The 20,267-nt window shown below is 40.4% G+C and overlaps 1 protein-coding gene across 28 annotated transcripts in view; it reads left to right on the forward strand.

Moving 5' to 3' along the window:
• Positions 1-20,267, forward strand: part of LRRTM4 (leucine rich repeat transmembrane neuronal 4) — a 726,983-nt gene that overhangs the window by 491,581 nt on the left and 215,135 nt on the right. The window lies entirely within an intron of this gene.

The raw sequence follows: 20,267 nt of genomic DNA on the forward strand, positions 1-20,267 counted from the left end.
CCCCCTTCTTGCATTATGCTGCTAAAAGGTTTCATTTTAGCTAGTCTAAAATTAATGTCCCATTGAAAGGAAATTGTCGTCCTCTCTGGCTGATTAAGGTGACAGCTCTCATTGTATAATTGCCACTGCTATTCAGCTATTTAAAGCTGGAATAATGACCATTGACCAGTCATAGAGGTGAGAATTATAATTGTTAGATGAGGCTTGCCATAGCAGTATTACATGGGCTTTAACTGCTAGGGGTGGGGATACCATAAACAAGGAGGGGAGGTCATGTTTGATTCAATATGTCCTGTGGGCTAGGGTTTGCAAGAGAATTTGGCATGTCTAATGCACCCATCACTGTGGTATCCATGAGCTGCCCTACTAAAGGTTATGGGAAGGTTTTGCCAACTCAAAGATAAGTCAAGATGAGGGCATTCTGACTGGCATGTGTTAGGGCTTCTCTAGGCTAGGGAAATTGGCGCTCATGTCACTACATTGATGTGGTTATGCCAGTGCAGACCTCTAATGTAATTGCATTGCACCAGTGCAAAGTGGGCCTTGCACTGATCCAACACCCCTTTTCTTACACCAGCACGTTGTCTCTCCAACAGGGGATTGCACTGATGTAGCTACACCGATGTGGAAAAGCCCCAGTAGACAGGTCCTTAAAGTTTGGCAGTTTGGAGAAATTGTCACTGAGCTGTAGGAGGAGCTGGCTCATTTGCTAGAGTGGCTCTCTTTTCTCTCCGTCAGCAGTCTTTCGAAGCAGTACCCCAGCAAGGTTTTCAGGGGCACAGATAAAAATTTAATGGCCCTGACCACTTGTCCTTCTTACGATCTTATGGTAATTTTCACCACAATACGGTGCTAAATGCAAAATCACAGTCAGATTCCAACATGAGCCATTTATATTCTTCCTGACTGAAGTCCCCCTTGTATTTTAAGTTGGATGCAGTGCTTTTCACTTCCTGTCTTAAACCATTGGACTGTGTTGCTGTGCTCTGTTGAACTATTGCCACCTTCCATCCCAGAAGTAATGTTCACTGGAGCCCATTCTACATCTACTTTGCTGAGTGCTGTGTGATCTTTGGATGAAAGGTGCTCGACATGTCAATCACTGCTGTTTAAGATTTCAGTGTTTCTTCTTGCTATGCACTCCCTTTTAAGTCAACTAGCAGTTTAAAGGGTATTCACGGCAATATCCAAGGTGATTTGAATCCTAATGTCACTGTAGCGTAATGGTATACCAAAGAATAGTCTTATAAAATCATGTATTTTATATAATGGAGATAATAGTTTCCTGTCAAAACCCATTGACACATGCTAATTTTGACTTGTTAGAGTCACTCTTGATTGACTATTTTGTTTTCAGTCATTGAACCTCCTGGAAAAGAAGCCACAAAGTCAGAACAGATGTTCTAACACCTAATGAGAAACATTTTGCTCATTGGGAAATGCTTCCATGTAATTATTGACATTATATAGATGCCCAGAAGACGGGAGTGGTTAAGAGTTGTTTCTTTATCCTTAGGTCTATTTTGGTTAGGCTATTGTTACTAGAATTTAGTGGGAAAATTCATAGCCAATTATATATTTAGCTTCCCTTTTTCTGTTTACATATTGTCTGTGACTTTCTCAAATGTATACAGTCCCCCCCATTAGCTCCAGTCTGTAGTTTGTTCACAAACAGTTTATGTGTAACCAAAATTGCCATGAAGGTCACTTAGCCCTGGTCCACACTGGGGTGGGGGGCGGGATTGATCTAAGTTACGCAACTTCAGCAGTGAGTCGACTGCTGCCGCTCCCCTGTCGACTCTGCCTGGCCTCTCGTGGCGCTGGAGTACAGGAGTCGATGGGAGAGTGCTCAGGGGTCAATTTATCACGTCTAGATTAGACACAATAAATTGATCCCCGCTGGATTGATCGCTGCCTAGTGATCTGGCGGGTAGTGAAGACATACCCTTAGTATTGATTCTGTTCACTATTTGAACAAATGTGGCTCTTTGGGTACATCTACACTGCAGTTGTGGCATGTGACTGGAGCTCATGTAGACATACCGAAGCTAGTTTTCATCTAGCTAGCTTGGGGACTAATAGCAGGAAAGCTACAATAGCACTGGCTTCAGTGCAGGCTGCATGGAACCCCGAGTAATGACTCAGGTGGCTAGCCTGCACTGAAGCAGGTGGTGTTGCCATGCCCGAGCTAGCAAGATTAAAGCTAGGTCAGGCATGTCTATATTAGCTGTAGACACACCCCGTGAGTGCAGTGTAGACATACTCTTGAGCTACATCTACTCAAGGAGCTAACGGTGTGATTCCCAGCTTGCATACACATACTTGCACTAGCTTTCACTGAGCTAGGGTGAGTATAAATTAGCAGTGTAGCTGTGATAGTCTGGGCAGCACCACCATGGCTTAGCCTTGCCAAGCAGTTATCCTCAGGGTTTGTACTCGCCATGGCTAAGCTATGCCACAACTGCCCCCACCGATGTTCCCACAGCTGCGCTACCATTTATAGTCGTGCTGTGTCACATCAAGCTAGAATGAGTATGTGTACACAAGCTGGGAATCAAACCCCTAGCTCATTGTGTAGACTGAGCCTTAGAATCAGGTTTCCACTGCTAATGCTTGCATTTGTGAGTTCAGCATTTTTCTTTCTGTATATATTATCATTAAACATTGTTGATTCAATGAAAATTGCAGCTGGTGAAATCTATTGCTATGATTTTTGCAGGTGGTGAAACAAAAAGGTCATGTGTACACACGCACACAGAGACCAAATGTTTTTGGATTACACCAGTGCCCAGTGGGCCCAGCTGAGACAAGGGCCCCGTTGTGCAAGGAGTACAAACTGTGATAAAGTTCTTCCTCTACCTTGGTGGGTCCTGTGCTTATTGGTGGATTTTGCTAGCCTCAGAGACTTTCCTGTGTTGGATCAGGAGTTGGGAAGTTTTGGTGGGAACTCAGGCCCACCCTCTACCCCAGGTTCCAGCCCAGGGCCCTGTGGACTGCAGCTGTCTAGAGTGCCTTCTGGACCTTCCTCCTGATGGCTGTTAATGCTTGTACTCCTCAGTCCTCCAGCAGCACATCCTCTCACTCCCAGCTCCTTATGCACACCTCACTAACTGGAGTGAGAGCCTTTTTATAACAGGTGTCCTGTTTAGCCTTAATTCAATCTAGTAACTTCCCAATTGGCTACAGGTGTCCTAATTAGCCCGCCTGCCTTAATTAGTTCTAGAAAGTTCCTGAGTGTTCTGGAATAGTCCCTGTTATCTTACCCAGGGAAAAGGCACCTACTTAACCTGGAGCTAATGTATCTACCTTCCACCACTCTCGTAGCCATCTGGCCTGACCCTGTCACAAAACACACAGTCCCTTTCCTAAAGGGCTTTCAGTCAAAGGGCCTGACGAGGCCAAGATAAAAAGGTTCACCTGCTAATACATTTTAAAAATACAAATTTTCATCCTAATACAAACAGGGTTTTGGGGTGATTTTCAAAGGCATCACTGGCATTTAGGTGCCCAACTCTCAGCACAAGGCAAGATTTAGCACTTGGTATTACTTAAGACCTGACTTTGGAGCAGAAAACAGAAGAGATTGTGAATTAATTGGGTGACTAGATAGCAACTGTGAAAAAACGGGACAAGGGATGGGAGGTAATAGGCGCCTATATAAGAAAAAGTCCCCCAAAACAGGATTGTCCCTATAAAAATGGGACATTTGGTCACCCTATGAATTAAGCTCATGGTGCTGTATGGAAAAATCTAATTGTCAAGAACCACTTGAATGAAAGATACCCCTCATATATGTTAACCAACTGCTGAGGATTAGTTTTATTGGTATTATAATATAACTTTCCCCTTCACCTCTTCCATGTGAGTGAAAATAACTGATTTGTGACAGTGATTGATTGGTTTCTGTCCAAAGCCAAAATACCATAATTCTGTAATGCAAATGCACACACAGGCAGGAATTAACTTCCATGTAGCCATCTCCCTCTACCAGTGAACCAAGTCAGCAATTCAACACTAAGATAAAGAAACAGCACCTTCTCATGGTGGAGGTTCTCTCTGCACTTGTCTTTACAAATCACTTGCATCTTACCTGGAGCATGGAGGAAAATGTGGACCAGATTGCTTCTTATTGAGTCACATTCTGTTTCCCATTTTGCTCCTGGAGCAGCACAGTTACATGCTGCCCTTTGCTCAGAGATTATGGCAAAGCTATAAATTAGCCCTTGAAGAACAGGCATGGTAATAGAATGAGTTGTGTCAGTGTAAAATCAGAATCAGGACCATTGTTTTTAATAGCAACATTTAAGGCCCTGATTCAGGAAAACATGTAATCTCATACTGAAGTCCATCCTTATCCAGGACAGCACTTCATTAAGTATATGACTTCAGTGGAATTTAAAAGCTTTGCTTAAGGTTAAGCATATGTTTAAATGATTTCCTGGGTATGGGTACTTTCCTGAAACAGAGTCTAAATTTGTAACTGAGAACACAGGGGGAAGGATGCAGACATACTCAGGAGATTAGTAATACTTATCTAAGCTGTCTAACTCTATGTTGCCATTTGAAACTGGCCAGAAGTTGTTACTGTTTGTTGAGTCTCAGATTAAAGTCTCCTGATTGTCTGTGAAATTTGAACTGTAGATATTCCCTGGTTTTGTAGCTCAGTGGTTGTATAGACTGAATGTAGTACTGTAATAAATTAAACCTTTAGTTCTGCATGGTGCTACATAAAACATAAGAGATGTGCTTTCTAATTTGAGTATGTTCCTTTGTTAATTGCAATATCTATTTAGGACATGCATTAATGTCAATATCCTTAATTTAATGGAATAGTTCCTACCCAAGTTCTGATCCCCCCCATGTAAATTAGCACTGTGCATACATAATAGATATGTTAACCAGATAATGTTTTAATGTTAAAACTGCGCAACATAAACTCAAGATTTCTAAGAATCTTGTTTATTTCTATTGATTTATTTCTCAGAGGAAATTAACAAACTAAATTTCTAAGGTGTGTTGCCTCTCTTACCAGTTCACACTATTAAGCCTCCATCAACTCATGATGTGCTGTGAGGAATGAAAAGTTCAGAAAAGTGATAATGAACTATGAATCCTTTAACCTGTAGGCTACACATTTGAATCTAGGGGCCCAATTGCAAACACTTGCCACTGGATGTAGCACCTACCACCATGAGTAGTTCTACTGGTGCCATTCAGTAGTTTTTGCAAAAATGGGATCTATTGGTAGTTACTAAAATTGATTAGGTAACCTCGGTGACATTAGCTGGCCATCTTAGTTCAGTTCCACATTGAAACTAAGTGGTGCTTTCAGAGTAGCCAAAGAATGAATGTGTATGGAGAATGACCTCACAGTCTGTCAAGGAAATCTGGTACTTTCTGCAAAATTAGACTAACAACCCCTCTATGTTGTAACAAGTCTCTGTCCACCTAGAAGCCCATAGCTGTCCCCACATTGCATGCTACTTCATGGTGACAGCAGAGATGGACCCCAAAGCCTCCAGCTCCAGCAACATAAAATCCTATCCCTCAAGTAAAGGCAAATCGTTTACACTATGGGCAATCAAGGTCAAAGGGATTTTTGGTACTAGTTGCACAAAGTATTTCACACCAATATGGTGCAATATGATGCCTTTGATGTTCATTCCATGACTCTGTTAGATTAACTTAGTGAACAGGGGATCTGGCTGTTGAACCTCCAGATTTGTCCGATTTCTTCTAGACTCTGACCCTTAACCCAGGCAGATCTTTCTGCAGCTCAACAAGGAAAAAAAGCCAAGAGACACTATGATTGAGGCCACGAATGATCTCACTATTGCCAATCTATTTTACGTGGGAAGTCTTCAGATACTATGGTAATGGGTGTCAGTACAAAACCCTAAGTTAGTTAGTTAGAATAGCCAAAACACTTAGGAACATATAGCATAGAACAAACTTGCATTGACTGGAAAATAGACCAAATGATCTACTGAATCTTTTACATCTTTGATTTCTCAGAGTCTCTGGAAGCTAATAATGCTGCAGAAAGGGATAGATTACTGAAAGTACTAAAGGACGAAAAGGGGTTTGGTGAAAGCATGTGCTTCTTTCTAGCCTATTCTTGCTGTCTCTCATCTGTGCCTGGAGGCATAAAGGAATGATGCATACTCTGCAATAAAAGTAGCATATGTGCTTCGTACTTACTTATTCTGGGCCAAATTTTGCCTGCATGCCGCACAGTCCTATTAATTTCACTGGGATTGTATGGAACATAAGCATGAGCGGCACTTGATCCGTTGTCTCCAGTGCACTAAATTTTAAGTGTAGCCAAGATCTGGAATGAAAGTGGTTGGCATTACATGCCTTGGTTAGCAGTAAATGTGCATTCAAAAGACTATCTCTGTGAGCAGAGCATAAGAGATTTGTTTAAAATTCCGAGTCTTAAAATTAACAGTCACATAATTAAGTCAAATGTCCTGATGTCTATCTTCAAGTTTTATGTTTGGAATCAGGATTTAACCATGGAGTTTAGTGCACCTTTCACACATACAGCAACTTTTCTTTTTTATGTCTATAGAACCTTGAGACCACAACAGGATTGGTGTTTAGTACAATGGGAACCCATAGAAAGAGACGGTGCTTGGTCCCAAAGAGTTTATAATCTAGATAGACAAGAGAGATGAATAATGGAAGGAAGGGGAAGTAGTATTGTGCTAATTTTATGAATGGAGGACTGAGAAAGAGAGTGATGACTTGCCCAAGGTCACATGGGAAGTCTATGGCAAAGCTTGAAATTGAGTCGAGTTCTCCAGTCACGTCTTTGATCTCAAGATCATCCTTCTTCTTCATTGTAGTCAAAGATGCTGATCACTCATTGCTCACATTGACTTCACTTTGAGTTGTGGGTGCTCAGCACTTTTGAAAAACAGACCATTAAACTTTTGTTAGTAAATAACAATTGAATTTTAGAAAGTACACTGTAGGGAGAACAGTCTTATGTGGGAAGAGAGGCTGCGTTACTCTGCTATTCCAACAGTGTAATTCTATTGAAATCAATGTGATTACATCAACATAAAATTAAAGTTATGCAGTGGTGGGTCAGATTCATGGATTAGATATGTGCCCTAATAGGTCTCTTCCTATTTCTCTCTTTATTTTAGGGTACATAGCTATATTTCTTATATGGCCCTCATGTAGTATCTGAGTGCCTCACAATCTTTGAATGTCTTTTCTCTCACAACACTGCTGTGAGGTATGGACTGTAACTTCTAGTATTAAGTGAAATGAATGTACTCTATGTAACAAACACATTTTTAGCTCCATAGTAAAACCGGCAACTGAATTTTATATATTTGTGTGCTTGTTTTTTCCATGATATTGCACTCTGTGTTCAACAAAACCACCCATTGGTCTCTTCTAGCAACCTTTTCCCATTTTACCACAGAGATAACCCTGCCCTTCCTCAGAATGGACTATGTGGACCCACATCTGCATCTTTACAAAATATAAGTTATGTTTTCTTTCCCTCTATCTGTACAGTAGTATCTAAGTATCTTTCTCTTCACTGGCCTCAAAAAGTCGTGGTGTTTTTTTTGCTATAGGATATCTAATATATGCCAGCTATCCTGCTGTAAAATCCTAGTGAAGACAAGGCTCTGTAGGGTTTACCATGAGGTAGCTAGGCAAGGTCAACATTGTACCACTCCCCTTGTTTGACCTTACCTATTTTCCTCACAGTACAAACTAGTGCCTTGTCTTCCCCTAGGATATTACAGTGGGATAGCTAAGGTATGTTACTTATCCCTCAGTAACACACTTCCTGTGCAAAAGTGCACACACATTTTTTGCAGTGAAGACAACGTAAGCATTGACACATACTTAAAATATCTTTCTCTCGCCTCCTTCCTCACCTTTGGCTTGCTCAGTTCACAAACTGTGTGTGTACATATGGGAGTGACTGAGTATGGTGTATGTTGTGGTCTCACTGAAAGAAAACTGAGTATTTTAGAAAACAATCTCTCTGTTTCAAATTTTAGTAGCCATCTATCATTAAAAAAAAAATCTCAGTGAGTAACTGATTATATTTCCCATAAGTCCGGTGGTTCAAGACCTGTTTGTGCAAATAAAAATGACATTCCTAAACATCCCAATAAAACAAATTAGATTTATTCAGAAGCGTTCAATGAACAGCATTTGAATGGGATCTATAATAGGCTTTTTAATTAAATGAATATAGTCATTTCATAGAGACAGTTCTCATTAGTACAGCAATACTGAGGTGACAATTTCTCTCTAATTGCATTGTATATTTATGTAAGGGGCTCTATTTTAGGGTTGGTTTGAACAGATTTACGTGTGATCATGTCTTGACACCTAATGTGCATTCAAAAGGTAAAATATCCCTGCTTTGCAATTGAGGATGTTAAATATTCAGCAATATAAATTATTGTTTACCATTGCTTGCCTTGAGTGTTATATGTACACACTGCAGTATAAATTACTGTGGCTATTTAAAGGGATTATTTTTGTCCAACAGATTGAATTCTATTGAATTACATTGATTTCCTGTCTTTTAGGAGACAAGACACTTTTATTATCTGCTGCATATTTTAAATTTTAAAGGGACAAGAATATAAATTCCAGTAAGGCTGAGAAAACACCATCTTTGTATCTCTCCACTTCTCTTCCGCTGTGTTTGATGCACAACACAAAACAGTCCTTATATGATTTTATTGATATTTTAACAGCAGTCTTTTCTTCAGTTAAAGGCCCTGTGTTGTATTCTCCATCACTTCTAGTATGTTTAAAAGAAAACAACAGCAAATGATTAGAAGGAAACATATGAGCCCATGAGATCTCTGGCTCTGTAAAGGCCTTGATTTAAGTGGATTAATACACTACTCGCTCCTCTGGAACTGATTGGGAATGTCCTGCAGGATAAGCCGAAGTAGTGGATGCTGAGAATCCATGAGAAACTCCAATCACTATCCTACAAATCCCCAGGTAATTTCAGCTGTGTCTGTCTCACCACAGCAGCCAAGCTGGCCCAGTTGCCACTGAAATCAATGGGAACTCTGAATGCTCAGCATCTTTGAAATTCAGGTCACTTAGGTGTCTGAATATGGATTTAGGTTCCTAACTTTAGATGCCCACATATGAAAATTGTGGGCTTTGGACCAGATCCACTGCTGCTATAAATTGTCATTGACTTCAATAGAGTGGCTTCAATTTACTCCACTGGAGGATTTGGCCACATTACAGAGTGCTAGATACGTAGACCTGACCCAGCACTCTGGTCACGAAGGTACTATTTCCTCTGGAGTGGATTTAATTGGGAGATGGGTGCTCAATGGCTAATTAAGCAGAGGGTTGATGAGATGAGCTGGAAACGGATAAAAGACAGGAGGGACATGCAAGGGGAAGACTAGCAGGGGCCAGGGATACAAGATCTCAGAATGAGACAATCTTTCCCTCCCCCTCTCCAGAGAGTTGGCTAAGGGGGAAGTTTATGTCCATGTTGCTACACAAGGCTGCCTTAATGAACTGATGGAGGGAACCTACTAAATAACACACTGGTGCTTATAAACCTGGAAAGCATCCAGCCTGTTCGTGGTTGTCTGAAGGGCGGAGAAGAGAATCCTATCACAGGCCATTGTACAGAGATTTGAAATTGTAGGGTGGGATTTTCAAAAGCATTTACCATTGACATAATGCTGCTCTCAGTGAAGTCAACTGGAGTTTTACCATTGACTTCAGTGAGAACAGAGCTAAGCCAATGCTGAGCACTTCTGAAAATCCCAACTCTGGTGTTTAATGAAGGCTGTTTTAATTACAGTATTTACACATGCTACTAAATTGATAACTTGTGAATCATTTGCATGTGTCTAGCAGGAAGAGACTGAGCTTACAATATTTCAGTGTTAAAAATGAATTGTTCTTAGCCTTTCATGACATGGAAAATAATATCATAGTGATTGCACTTAAAAAGTTAATTCCACTCCTAATCACTGACTGGATCCTGCAGTGTTTCCCATTTTATGTCTAGGGCAGGGGTAGGCAACCTATGGCGTGGGTGCCGAAGGCGGCACGCGAGGTGATTTTCAGTGGCATTCATACTGCCCAGGACCTGGCCACTGGTCCGGGGGGCTCTGCATTTTAATTTAGTTTTAAATGAAGCTTCTTAAATATTTTTAAAACCTTATCTACTTTACATACAACAATAGTTTAGTTATATATAATAGACTTATAGAAAGAGACCTTCTAAAAATGTTAAAATGTATTAGTGGCACGTGAAACCTTAAATTAGAGTGAATAAATGAAGACTCAGCACACCACTTCTGAAAGGTTGCTGACCCCTGGTCTAGGGAATATCAATGGACCTAAAATAGCTGTAAAGCTAGACTGAACTTTTCAAGTGCACCCATTGTACCTTTGCAACAGGTTCATAGGTACAGGATTATGGAAATTAAAAGGCTGCAATGAAATGAAATCGTTTGCAAACACACCAACTTTCTGTAGTCATTACATTCCTTTCAAGTATCAGGATGTCTTCCCTCCGCCGCCCCCACATACACACAACAGAAGTTGGTCTTTTGATTAGAGCAAATACTTGGAATCAGGATTTCTAGCTTCTATACTGAGAAGAGCTGGTTGGAAAATATGATTTTGTTTCCAGGGGAAATTTTGACAAAAGAAAACTTTTTTCCATTGGCATTTTCTGCAGAAAATTCTGACTTTTAATTTAAATACACTACTACCCTGATATAACGCGACCCAATATAACATGAATTTGGATATAACGTGGTAAAGCAGCGCTCTGGGGGGAAAGGGCTGCGCACTCCGGCAGATCAAAGCAAGTTCAATATAATGCGGTTTCACCTATAACGCGGTAAGATTTTTTTGGCTCCCGAGGACAGTGTTATATCGGGGTAGAGGTGTATTGAAAACTGAAATATTTTGCCCAAGCCCTCCAAATGCTGTTTTTCTGGATGTTTTAAGAAATCAGGTGTTTAAGAAGTATTGAAATTTTCCACAGAAAGTGGTCACTTTTCACACAAAGGACAAACAAAAAAAATCCATCAAATAATCAGTTAAGACAGAATTTTTTTTGAACAACTTTAATACTGAGCTCTGCCACTGATTTGTGTTACCTTGGGCAAAACCTTTCATGTCCTCAGTTGGACCGTAAGAGAAACGGATGTACTAAAATGCACCTAATTCTGCATCTATTGAATTCAATTGTCCTTTATTTGAACCTGGATTGGGTCCTAACAGGGATGTTTTGAGAAGTAATGAGGGCTAGATGTTAAAGTTGTGGGGCTCCACAATCTCTGGGAAGAGGCACCATTTCCAGATTCATATTTCTTGGATTAGATTCAGGTTGCTCCCTCTGATTCATGGGCTCAGTGCCCCCATATTGTATAATATACTCAATAGTGCACGGTGGAGTTAAACAACTACTGATCCCAGGGACTTCTCGTATGATCATATCTTGCACAGCTGTGCAAGGAGAGGGAACATTTGCCCATTTAAGGAAAAAAAGGCACAGCAGAGTGTTTTGACTCAGTTTTATATGGTTAACTTCTGCAGCATCTTCCTCAAAGCCTTTTGCTAACAGTAGTTAGTTAAATAAGAACATAAGAATGCCATACTGGGTCAGACCAAAGGTCTATCTAGCCCAGTATCCTGTTTTCCAACAGTGGTCAATGCCAGGTGCCCCAGAGGGAATGAACAGTGAATCATCGAGTGATCCATCCCCTGTTGTCCCATTTCCAGCTACTGGCAAACAGAGGCTAGGGCCACAATCCCTGCCCATCCTGGCAAATAGCCATGGATGGACCTATCCTCCATGAACTTATCTTGTTCATTTTTTAACCCTGTTATAGTCTTGACCTTCACAATTTCATTTGGTGACCCCTAGTTCTTGTGTTATGAGAAGGAGAAAATAACACTTCCTTATTTACTTTCTCCACACCAGTCATGATGTTATAGACCTCTATCATATCCCCTCTTAGTCATCTCTTTTCCAAGCTGAAAAGTCCCAGTTTTATTAATCTGTCCTCAGATGGAAGCCATTCCATACCCCTAATCATTTTGTTGCCCTTTTCTGAACCCTTTACAGTTCCGATATATATAGGCTTCCCATCTGAACCCAGGGCTATGCTTTAGGTATTAGTATCTGAATTTTAGAATGGGAAATGGAGGCACAGAGGTCCCGGCTCATGAAAGCATCCCTGTTCAAGGAGAACACCTAAGCAGTGCTTAAAGTTGAGTGTGCTTTTCTGAATCAGGAGCAGAGCAGTGAAGTTACTTGTCAAAAGTTACATAAACTGTAATTATCTTAGGCACTGAGCACCCATAGCTCCCTTGCAGATTAATTGGAGGTGGACAGCATCTTTGAAAAACAGAACTATAATGAGTCAGTGACAGAATCAGGACTAAAACCCAGGAATCCTGGTTACCAATCCTCTTTGCTAAACGCTAGCCTCACATTTCTTCTTTCTGGCCAAATTGTCTCAGTGGAACATTTGCCTGAGTTAAGACCTGCAGGATTTGACTCTCGGTGAAATGGCAAAAATCCCATTGCTACCTAATCAACACCCTGCCTCGTAATCCACAACTATTATGCCGCCTGAGGGTTGCATTTTGTAGCTCTGACCTAATAGATGGGAAATGTACAGAGTTTTTATTACGTGCAAGAAGAAACATCAAATTATTTTTATAACCTCTTTGTAGTTCCAATGGCATTGCAAACTATTTAATCTTCAATTCATAATGTTGTCTGAAACCCTTGCTGTGTATGTATATGTAACCTTTATAGCTTTCACCCTCTAGATCATAAATGTGAACAAGTGTAAGTGTACACACACACACACACACACCCATGCACCCATCCTGGATCCAGACATCAGTTCTAGGTGGAAACTCTAGGGCTTGGACCCATCTGTAATAAATATTTGAGAGATAGTCCAACTGGTATTATATTCTCAGTGGACATAGAGAATGCCTGTGGTATAATAATAAAAAAAAGACATTGTTTCTCGGTTATTGTTTAAGATATTGATTCATTAGTGCATTTACACAATATTCATAGTTATTAATAGTAAAATAGGACAAATAAACCTCTGCTAATGGGAATCATTAGTGTTATCATTATACAAATAATTTTAATGCCACTTAATGCCTTTGTTAACAACTGTGAAGGTCAGGAGAATGTTTTCTTTCTTTGTTTCTGCATTCCAAGAGCAATACCCAAGGAAACAAAATGCCAATCTTGTTAGCTGGAGCTGGCTTAAAACAAGTGATTGGGCTACATCTGATAGTATTAGACCCTTTGCTGCCATCTGGAAAGCATTTGAGGGAAACAATCTAATTAGAAACAATTGTCCTCTTTCATCATGTGGTTTCTGTATTACCATCATCACTCTCTTTTTAATTTTAGTTTTAATAAAACTCTGTATTATTACTGAGGCCAGTTGCATTAATAATAATGATGATTGTTAACATCATTCTTTTCTTCCATAGATCTCAGGGCACTTTACAAAGGAAAGTCAGTATCATTCTCTGTGTTTTACAGGTAGGGAAACTGAGGCATAAGGCCATAGAGTGACTTTACCCAAGATTAGCCAGCAGATCAGTGGCAGAGCCAGAAATAAACCCCACATCTCCTGATGACCTTTCCCTTAATAACACTGCCTCCCTGAGATATTGGTTTGTAAAAAATTAATCTGCTTCTTATTTCAGCATAATCTCCCTTGAAATCATAATTATTGGTGACATTGCAACACTTTCCAATGTATCTTTGTTCCAAATACTCTATGGATTTTTAGCACAAAATGTGATGCACGTGCCCTAATAACACCTTGGACAGTAAACTAGAGAGTGAGTGAGTATGTTTTCAGGCTTTCCCCCAGAATTCCAGACTTTTATGATCTATAACTGTGTCCCATTTTAGATATAGGACAAATTGCAAATTTGAGTTCCCAGTTCAGGAGTGTGTGAATGTAGAGATTTTGTTTTGGACACATCTTTCACTTTGATGCCATTCCCAAAGAGACTATTGTGTGAAGTCAGGGGATGAATAAGAACCAGGAGGAGATATATAAACTCTGAGGGCTGAATTGTAACCTAAAAGATAATTGGAGCACTTCACACTCATCTGAAATTAAAGTTTGTCATTTGGAGACAAAAAAATGTCTGTTCTCATGGTGAAAAAATGAAGGAAATAAAAATCAGTCCAGCCCTGCACCACCCCCAAAATAATAAAAGGCATTTCATTCAAAATGTTTGCATTCAAGTCCCCTTAAAATTCTAATATTGAGAATAATACAAGTTAGAGTTGTAAAAGCATTTGGATCATCCAACACATTCCCATAGGGGTAAAGGGATGTTCCCAAAAAGTATATCTTCAAGCGTCTTATCCCAGATTGTAGCCATCGTCAGAATATCCCTGAGGACATGAGATGAGAAAGTGTCTCATGACTGGGAGGGGACAAACTCTTTTAAAATTTTCTCATGTATAAATCTCTCCAGCCGCCATCAGTTATTGCCCTTTGTTGAGCTCCATCTGATTTGCCCGTGTTTCTCCTGGCATTAAGAATGCAGCATCAAAGAGTACGTCTACACTGCAATCTGGGCGTCTGACTGCAGCTCTTATAGACATATCCAAACTAGTTTTAATCTAGCTAACTTGGGTACCGGTGGCAATGAAGCCATGGCAGCATTGGTTATCCAATCCTGCCCAGAACCCTGGGGAATTACTTTGCGGGGGGAGGGGGACGCTAACCTTTGCTTCACTGTGCTAGCATAAACTAGCTAGATTACAGTTAGCTCAGGTAGGTCTATCGAGCTGCAGCCGCATCCCAATGATTGCAATGTAGACTTACCCACGGACCGTCAGATCCCTGTTCTATCACCTGATGACTGTGCCTGACCTTACTATCCTGTGTTAAAATCACTTGAATCTCAAAATCAAATCTGATGTGTGAGAGTATGTGTTTTAGGCCACTGGCCTTGATAATGAGCATTCTGCGGTGTTGAGAATTCTTTAGGTACTTTGAATATATTTCACTTAAGTCATTATATCCCCTCAGTGTGCTCGGAGCTGGGGCTGAATGAGCTTATTGACATATACAGTAGCTTACTCACACATCCACTCAGTTTTACTCACAGCAATAGTACTTTCTAATGTTCCCCCCCTTTCATTATTTCCATTACTTTGAGCTAATGTACATTATTTCTCTCAGCTGTCAAGCCCTTGCAAAGGGTTTCATCCCACTGAGTGTAATAACATTGGGTTTTTTTTAAACTAAGTTGCAGCTTGATATTGGGCTTGCTTTGTTCTTACCGAAGGAAGGGAAAGTACTAGCTAGACTTGCAGTGTGCACATATGTCTCTTAACTGCACTTTGCATGCATGCTTTCAAGCTGTCAAAAGGATTATCAGAAGCAATTTTGGGGAAAAATGTAGTGTGTAAAAATGCATGGTCTCTAGCAAGCCCTGTGCCTTGTTTAATTGTCTAATCATAAAAATCTTTGAAATGGTGCCAAAGAGAGAGAATTAGGCTTTTTACACCATTATTTCGATCATTTTAATAACAATCTTGACTGTTTTGATATGACTTGGGCTATTTTCAAATACACATCAGACCTCAGTTCATTTATATATTTTTAAAAAACTGTCTGCAGCACAGCATTTAGCTATTAATTTCAAGACCTTTACTTCAGTACTTGGTAGGGTAATTACCTTTATTCTTTATGCTCTAGCAGTCCTGCCTTTTACATAAAAGTGTCTCCTTCTCCAAAGGGTTATACCCTTCGCTCTAAAAATAAATTTGTGTAGGAGGGAGAACAGGGGAGGAAATCAGATGAGAATTGTGATGTACAGCAATTTCTTACAGTTTCTGTCGAGCACCTAAGGCCACCAGTTCAGAAAAGCATGAGGGGCTTTCAGTCATATTGAGGGGCAAGAGGAGTGGATAGTGGGCGGTGGGGTGTGTATGTGTGTGTGTAAAATAAAATGTATGTATATTACGGACACACACAGTGGCACCATGGTCATTCCTATGCCATCTCTGTGGTCCTAAAATGTGGCATAGGACCCACTCTTTCTGTAACCTCAATAGTTGTTCCACAGTACACCTATCTGTCCTAGATTTTTTTAGTATGGCAGCCATCACTGAATTCTGTAAGATGTTCAGTTATTATAGTGTCAAGTATCAGGGGGTAGCCATGTTAGTCTGTATCCACAAAAACAACAAGGAATCCGGTGGCACCTTAAAGACTAACAGATTTATTTGGGCATAAGCTTTTGTGGGTAAAAAACCTCACTTCTTCAGACGCATGGATTGAAAGTTACAGATGCAGGCATTGTATAGTGACACATGAAGAGAAGGGAGTTACCTCACAAGTGGAGAGCCAGTGCTGACGGGGCCAATTCGATCAGGGTGGATGTAGTCCACTATATAATAATATTGGGAGTGGACTACATCCACCCTGATCGAATTGGCCCTGCCAACACTGGTTCTCCACTTGTGAGGTAACTCCCTTCTCTTCATGTGTCAGTATATAATGCCTGCATCTGTAACTTTCACTCCATGCATCTGAAGAAGTGTGTTACTATAGTGTGAGGGCCATATAGATATTTTGGAAGATAGGCCCTCGGTCTGCAGCCCTCTGAGCATGTGCATAGGTTTGCTCAACAGATCAGAGTTACATGCATGCTTAACTGTTTTGCAGGACTGGGCCAAAGGTAATATCAACTGCAGGTTTTCATTGCTGATGGACTCAAGCTGTTTTTATCCTTCTCTCCAGAGAGATACAAAAGTGAGCAAATGTGATAGTTTTGGGGCATTTACTGCAGATTAAAAACTTCTGGGGATAAACCCTGCCCTGCAAGTAGAAGTGATTCCACTTCCACAAGATCTGAGGAGTCTTTATCTCTTATACAGCGCATAGCCCAGATGTGCAGAAGCTGCCATCACTTCCAAGGTTGGTGGAGTTTAGATAGGGTGATAGGACAGCAAATGTGAAAAATTGGGACAGGGGTTGGGGGTAATAGGAGCCTATATAAGAAAAAGACCCCAAAATTGGGACTGTCCCTATAAAATCAGGACATCTGGTCACCCTAAGTTTAGAGCTGGGCTTTGGAGAAAGACATAGGGTGGATCAGAGGACAGAGGATCCACCTCTGTCTGGATCTACTGACCATGGAACAGAAATGCATCAGACTCATGGGATGCTGCAGTAGCAGCTTTATAGCAGCCCTGCAGCTACTCATTGGTATGGAGGGCAGATTTCCTATTAGAGCTGGACAGGAATGTTTTTCCTATCCTGGCATTTTGAGATTTCTGAAATGCCTATCTGAAATCAGGATAAAAAGTCAAAATATTTGAAATCTGATAATCTGGGAGGGGTGGGAGTTCAGTTCAATCAAAATGTTTGATTTCAACATTTTTGGAAAATTTTTATTTGAATTTTAACCGTGTTAATTATTTTTTTAAACAAAAAGTCATTTATTTTGAATTGGAAAAACAGACATTTTTTATTTAAAAATATCAACATGGGATGCCTCAACAGTTGTGAAACTTTTTTCCAAGTTGTTTGCATCAAAATAGATGTTTTCCCACAGTTTTGGTTTTGGCAAATTGGTATTTTCCTTCCAAAACGGGAAAAAAAAAACCTGGTATAGAAACATTCCCATTCCCAATTCCTATCCTTAGTCCCCCAGAAAAATTCCCCATCACAAAGCCTCCTTCTCAGTCTGATGGTGGGAGGATTCACCCTTTTGAAAACATATGGGGCCCCTGATTATGCAGCATTCCAGTGCCCTGATATAGTAAACTGGGGTTACAACATATCAAGAAGTTATTTTGTACGGTGGGTTGAAATTATTCCCTGAAAATATTTTCCTGATGAAAAATGGGGTTTCATTGAAAATTATTATTTCATTTGTTTTGTGAGGAAAGGTTGTTTTCAATTAATGCCATTGTTTTAGAATGGGAAATTTTGAATTTGAAATGTTTTTCTCCTCTGGTTTTGAAAAACAGGGTTTGGGTTTGTTTGTTTTTTTCATTTTTTTGGATTTTTCCACACTCTCCCTTTCCCCCCACTTTTTAAAAACTTTCTTTATCTACTCTAACTTTTCAAAACTGCCTCAGCTCTTGCAAAATTTCAAAGTGGCACACTCTTAATTTTTCAGTAATGAAGGGAGAAGATTTTTGGTTTCATACAACTTTTAAGTGACTTAAATCATAAGTGGTGCCTTGAAGCATTTCGTTCTATAATTTATTTATGACAACACAACTATCCCAATTTCATACCATAGTGAATCTAGAGGATTGGCAATCAAAAGATTGTTTTGATGTGATGATTTTCAGTCCTTTCCAAAGGATTCATTCCACTGTCATTGCCTTTTGAGTCAATTAACTAGATGGCTTTTTTCCTCTATAGGGAGTTAGTGTTTTCTAGTGAGTGGGACGCAGGACACCTGGGATCTACCCTCAACTGTGCCATCAGCCATCGACTTACTTTGTAACCTGGGGCCCAAATTTTCTAAAGTGACCCCTAAATTTGAATGCTGCCATCTTTGGGAACCCAGCTTCAGGTACTCAAGTGTGTAAAGCTGAGCACCCAAAAACAGAACTACCCAAAATTGGTGGATAGCTTAGAAAGCTTACTTTCAACCGCTGTGTGCCTCAGTTTACCCAACTAATATACAGGTATAACACCACCTATGTCACAAGAGATAGTAAAAGCAGCAAAGAGTCCTGTGGCACCTTATAGACTAACAGACGTATAGGAGCATGAGCATCCGACGAAGTGGGTATTCACCCACGAAAGCTCATGCTCCAATACGTCTGTTAGTCTATAAGGTGCCACAGGACTCTTTGCTGCTTTTACAGATCCAGACTAACATGGCTACCCCTCTGATACTTGACAAGAGATAGTGTCCACATCAATTGGTGTGTCCAATCCTCCAGTTGCACTGCATGTTTCGCACCCAGAGATACTGTAGGATCGGGTCCAAGGTAGATACACTCAGAGAGTCTCAGAGGAAAGGTACTATGTAAGTAGAAACATACTATTATGAATGACATTGTGGAGTATGGGCATGAGTGACATTATCTCCTGTAAGTCTTTTTTTCCATCATCCCCTTACAAGTAGTAGGCTTGTTTCTTTACCAACTTGCACCTCATTTAGTCACATATGCCAGTACAAAGGGAAGGTAAAACGTTCCCAGAATGGGGATACCTTGCCCTCACTTTGCACGTTGTACAAGGTGCAAGGCAGTGGGGAATCAGACCCTTGCTTTAGAGTGATATACAGATGTCACTAGCTATCCTGTGCAGAGTTCCCAAGCCACGTATCTCTTTCAGCATCATCCACACATCTCTTTTAGACCCTCTTCACATCACTTACCACAGGAGATGATCATAATGCTGCCCGTGTACTAGAAACCACATCCAGATTGCTGCCAGAGGTTTTTCAAGATTATCCAGTTACCTGGCTGTCTGAGCTAAGGGGAAGGGTGTAGTCTTTGTTCTAAAAAGTTAAAATCTCTCACCCCTGGCTACCTCCTAGCTCCCAGATGTGGGCTTTCGACTGCTTGTTCCTTGTATGAGCTACACCTATTACAGAAAAGGGTGAGTGAGGAAAAGGAAAGAGGAGGTGTTATTAATCATTGGTGTCTGTTACGGCTGTGGCAATATAACAATCTGCCTTACAGCACGATGCAACGTACTTGACCAATGTCATAAAACTCAGGTCATAGCTGCCTGCCATTAAAAAGATTTCTCCTCCAAAGGTACTTGCTACTTTCACAGTCGTGTTGAAAACTGTTAACCTTCTGTTCATGTTTATTCACTTTGGTTAACAACATCACCCACTTCTTCCTTTCCTCTATGCTTGCTGAGAAAACAATAGCAGGTATGCTGAACTGGCATTCAGGGAGGAAAAACTGCTGCAAATCTTATTCACAAAAATGGGATATCGTTGACAGGCTTAGATTGTAAAATCTTCTGGGCAGGAACCATCTTTTGGTTATGAACTTATAATTATGCATTAAAATTATACGGTAAAATGCATATTAACGTAGATATTCCACGATGGGCCTAGCACAGTGGGGCCCCAAGCACTATTGGAGCACTATGGCAGTACAGATATTATCACAGTGAAGACAAGGATGAATGTAACTGGGTGGCTTGCTTTATAGGCTGGAGAATCTAGGACTAAGCCAACCCTGATTACAGGATGAGCCCCACCTGTGAGTA

Source organism: Mauremys reevesii, linkage group 2 (assembly GCF_016161935.1).
Source record: "Mauremys reevesii isolate NIE-2019 linkage group 2, ASM1616193v1, whole genome shotgun sequence".
NCBI classification, from domain to species: Eukaryota; Metazoa; Chordata; order Testudines; family Geoemydidae; genus Mauremys; species Mauremys reevesii.